A 5,318-nucleotide genomic window follows, 5' to 3' on the forward strand; every position below is an offset into this window, starting at 1 on the left:
CCTCTTTAAGAATGCTTTTAGATATTATTTTTCCTAGATTTGGAGTGCCTAGATATATTATGACTGATGGAGGTTCTCATTTTATTCATGGAGGTTTTAGAAAAACTCTTGCTAGATATGGTATTAATCATAGAATTGCTTCCGCTTATCATCCTCAAACTAGTGGGCAAGTAGAATTATCAAATAGAGAGATTAAATCTATCTCGCAAAAGACTGTTAATAAAACTAGAAAGAATTGGACTAGTAAATTGAAGGATGCACTATGGGCTTATAGAACTGCTTATAAAAATCCCATGGGAATGTCACCTTATAAAATGGTTTACGGAAAAGCTTGTCATTTACCTTCAGAACTAGAGCACAAAGCTTATTGGGCAGTTAGAGAATTAAATAAAGATCCTAAACTTGCCGGTAATAAGAGGTTGTTGCAATTGAGTTCTCTAGATGAATGGAGAAGTGAAGCTTATGAAAATGCTAAACTCTTTAAAGAGAAAGTTAAAAAATGGCATGATAGAAGGATTATCAAAAGAGAATTTAATATTGGGGATAAAGTCCTATTGTATCGGTCTCGTCTCAGATTCTTTGCAGGGAAATTACTCTCGAAATGGGAAGGACCGTATGTTGTTGAGGAAGTGTATCGTTCAGGAGCAATTAAAATTAGCTCTCTCCAAGGCAATGCCACGCAAGTGGTGAATGGACAAAGACTCAAGCATTATATCTCAGGTGATTCCTATAATGTTGATGTTGATATTATTCGAATGGAAACACCGGAGGCTTTCATCAAAGGGCAATTTGACAGGCCGCTAGAACTCGACTTTGAATAGGTAACAGTACTGGTAATGAAAAGTACGCAATTTACTTTCCGAACAATATTTTTGCTGTTTTTGGAAAATATAAAAAATTACGAGATCGAAACGGAGTGGAAAAGACGCATGAGGGCGTGCCACCATAGGCCGGTGCGGCCTGACCTGGGCCCGCGCCGACCTATGGTCTGGCCGCCTCGTCGCCCCTTTCCGACTCTAGTTCGATCTGGTACTTTCCTTTTGTCATGAAATTTTTTGCTATATAATCCCCCGGACCCCTGGAGGTCCGTATATCGTTTTCTCGACGTGTTTTGTTTCGAGCTATTTCTGCCAGGATCTGTTTTCGGTCTAGAAGCACCATGGCCTCCAGCAACAAGGGCAAGGGGCTTTCGGAGGAAGAAGTGAAGAGGGTGCCATCAAGACAAGAGCAGAAAGCCGTTGGGAGCAAGCAAATCTTGGTGGGATCTGTTGACACTCGACGTTCTTTTTCTCATAACTTGCAGGGACCTTTACCACCCGCTCTTAGCCTCGACTCCTTCCCTGTGTTGGAAGAAGCTCTACGGACTACCGATGAGTTTTGTGATCAATATCGGGCTCTGAGAAGAGAAGTGGAGATACTCCAGGAGGAGAATTGCCGTCTCCGTAGAATGCTGGAATACCACTCGATTCACATCACAAGGTCATCATCGCCAACTTCAGATAACAATGAATCTCTTCGAGTCTTAGTGCAGAATTGCCAAGCTGAGAAACTGAAGCTGAAGGAGATCTGTAAGAAGCGCGGGAGGAGTTCATCACCACCATCACCGCAGGAGTAATTCATCATCGGTATTGGCATCCCCTTGGTTTGTTCCAAGCTTGGGGGAGTGCCGCGGTATCACATTATCACTACCTTTTACTTTTTACTGTCAAGTAGTGTCATATCATGAGTAGGGAAGTTATCATATAAGATGGGTTGCAGTTTGGAAGTATCTCTCCTTTAGTTGGTTATCTATGTATCCCTTGGTGTGAGTTATCGTTATGGAATATTAATGAGAAGTCTTATCATTTACATATTGCACATCTTATTTTAGTTTGCAATCTCTATTATATGATTTACCTTGTTGTTAGTATTGGTATCACTTTGGGAGCATTGAATAAATCTATTTGGTTTTGGCAAACTTAGCATTGGTCAATAGCAACAACACTTTGAGGTTTAAGTAGAAAAGAGAAATACATGTAGTTGTTTCATTGTCTTTCCTTCTTGTTAGCTCATAGCTTATTATTCTGAAGTTAAAATTGTTTGTGCTTACAAGGAAGATGCATGATTGTTACTATCACATGTATATTTGTTTGTTTCCTTCAACTCTTATGCTTGCTAATTAACCTTGCTAGCCAAAAACCTGTACTGAGAGGGAATACTTCTCGTGCATCCAAACCTTAGCCCAAACCTATGTCATTTGTGTCCACCATAGCTACCTACTACATGGTATTTTCTGCCATTCCAAGTAAATACTTCGTGTGCTACCTTTAAACAATTAAAAACTTATTATCTCTTATTTGTGTCAATGTTTTATAGCTCATGAGGAAGTATGTGGTGTTTTATCTTTCAATCTTGTTGGGCAACTTTCACCAATGGACTAGTGGCTTCATCCGCTTATCCAATAATTTTGCAAAAAGAGCTGGCAATGGGATTCCCAGTCCCAAATTAATTAATCTAAATAGACACTCCTCCATGGTATGTGATTGATGGACGGCACCCGAAGGATTCGGTTAGCCATGGCTTGTGTAAGCAAAGGTTGGGGGGAGTGTCATCATCATAATAAAACCAAAATAAAAAGGCACTCCTTCATGGTATGAGATTGTTGGCAGGCACCCGAGGATTCGGTTAGCCATGGTTTGTGAAAGAAAGGCTGGAAGGAGTGCCACATAAAATGAAAATAAAATGGGAGCCGCTCTTTGGAGGTTGTCTGGCAAGGGGGTTAGAGTACCCACTACCAGTCGTTGACAACAACAAACACCTCTCAAAATGTTACTTTTATTCTCTTTATATGATTTCAAAACTGAAAAAGCTCTAGCACATGATTTAATCCCTGCTTCCCTCTGCGAAGGGCCTGTCTTTTACTTTATGTTGAGTCAGTAAACCTATTTCCCTCCATCTCAAGCAAGCATTTTAGTTGTTGTGATCAAACCATTATATTGTGATTTGCTTTATCATGTCTTTTATTCTTCCTTGTTTAGTACAAGTTTTATCTGAATGAATATAGCTTTGCAAGTTATCAATGATCATGAGGAGACCGTTATGATTGAGTATGCAAGTTGTGCCTTATAAACTTTAACATGAGAGCGCTGCTCAATGAGATAAATATAACCTGTTAATTGTTCTCTGACCAAGAACGAAGTTTGCCATCACCAACTATGATTTCTTATGCACCTTTATTTGTGATTACCTTATACTTGTTTCAAGTTGAGTTATATGAGGAAGTTGTTTACTATAATGTCTTGTGTGAATGAATATGATGCTTCTTGTCCGTATTTTATTTATCGACTCTTCACTCCATAAACATGTGGTCCTGTTATCGAGTTCGCCGCTTGGGGACAAGTGAAGTCTAAGCTTGGGGGGAGTTGATACGTCCAATTTGCATCACTATTTTATACCATAATTTGCTGTTATTCATTGATATATTTCATATTTGGATACAATACTTATGTTATTTCATCTATTTTGCATGTTTCATCATTATTGGAGGATCAAGCACCGGAGCCAGGATTCTGCTGGAAAAAGCACCGTCAGAACGCAATATTTCGGAAGATCAACTGTGGAAGGAAATTATACCAAAAATCCTATTTTTCAAGATGACGAAGGAAGCCGAAGGAGGAGCTGAGAAGGCCCAAGGTGGGGCTGGACCACAGGCCGGCGCGGCCCATGGCCTGGCCGCGCCACCATGTGGTGTGGGGGCCCCACAGCCCCTTTCGCCTCCTTTTCTTCGCGAAACCCTTCGTCCCGAAGACCTAAGCCACAGAGGGTACCTCAGGAAGAGTTACAGCCGCCTCTGCGGGGCGGAGAACACCAGAGAGAAAAGAGCTCTCCGGCGGGCAGGAATCCGCCGGGGAAATTCCCTCCGGGAGGGGGAAATCGACGCCATCGTCACCGTCATCGAGCTGGACATCATCTCCATCACCATCATCATCATCTCCACCATCATCACCGCCGTCTCCACCGCTGGACACCGTCACCGCCGTAGCAATTTGGGTTTGATCTTGATTGTTTGATAGGGGAAACTCTCCCGGTATCAATTTCTACTTGTTGTTGATGCTATTGAGTGAAACCATTGAACCAAGTTTATGTTCAGATTGTTATTCATCATCATATCACCTCTGATCATGTTCCATATGATGTCTTGTGAGTAGTTCGTTTAGTTCTTGAGGACATGGGTGAAGTCTAAATATTAGTAGTGAACTATGGTTGAGTAATATTCAATGGTATGATATTTAAGTTGTGGTGTTATTCTTCTAGTGGTGTCATGTGAACGTCGACTACATGACAGTTCACCTTTATGGGCCTAGGGGAATGCATCTTGTACTCGTTTGCCGATTGCGGGGTTGCCGGAGTGACAGAAACCTAAACCCCCGTTGGTATATCGATGCAGGAGGGATAGCAGGATCTCAGAGTTTAAGGCTGTGGTTAGATTTATTCTTAACTACTTTCTTGTAGTTGCGGATGCTTGCAAGGGGTATAATCACAAGTATGTATTAGTCCTAGGAAGGGCGGTACATTAGCATAGGTTCACCCACACAACACTTATCATAACAATGAAGATTATTTAGCCGTATGTAGCGAAAGCACTAGACTAAAATCCCGTGTGTCCTCGAGAACGTTTGGTCATTATAAGTAAACAAACCGGCTTGTCCTTTGTGCTAAAAAGGATTGGGCCACTCGCTTCAATTGTTACTCTCGCACTTTACTTACTCGTACTTTATTCAACTGTTACATCAAAACCCCCTGAATACTTGTCTGTGAGCATTTACAGGGAATCCTTCATCGAAATTGCTTGTCAACACCTTCTGCTCCTCGTTGGGATCGACATTCTTACTTATCGAAAATACTATGATACACCCCCTATACTTGTGGGTCATCAATGACCCCGGGATACTGGCGTAATTCGACATGTGTCGCTTTAGGACTTATTGATGAATCGAATTCCAGTCATTTTTATAAATCCATAGCGTGTCCACTAGGAATGTTTCTTCGCATCTATTTATACGGAAAAAAGTAGCAGAGCGCATTCGGGTGCGATACCACGCCACTCAGGGCAGAACCTGGGGTCTTACCTTCGTAAAGTTTTACGGCATCTAGAGGTTTTATCGCGGCGGACGCGCTCCAGGAATATATTGTCGAGTACCTTTATCGGCGGCTGAAATAGCTATTTTCGTCGAGTCAATCAACGATAATATCTTGACACTCCCGATGGGAGTACATGCAGAGTTATGTGTAACTCGAAAATGTATGGCGACAACCATACTCCTTGAATTTTATCGATT

This window comes from Lolium perenne, chromosome 4, assembly GCF_019359855.2.
Source record: "Lolium perenne isolate Kyuss_39 chromosome 4, Kyuss_2.0, whole genome shotgun sequence".
NCBI lineage: Eukaryota > Viridiplantae > Streptophyta > Magnoliopsida > Poales > Poaceae > Lolium > Lolium perenne.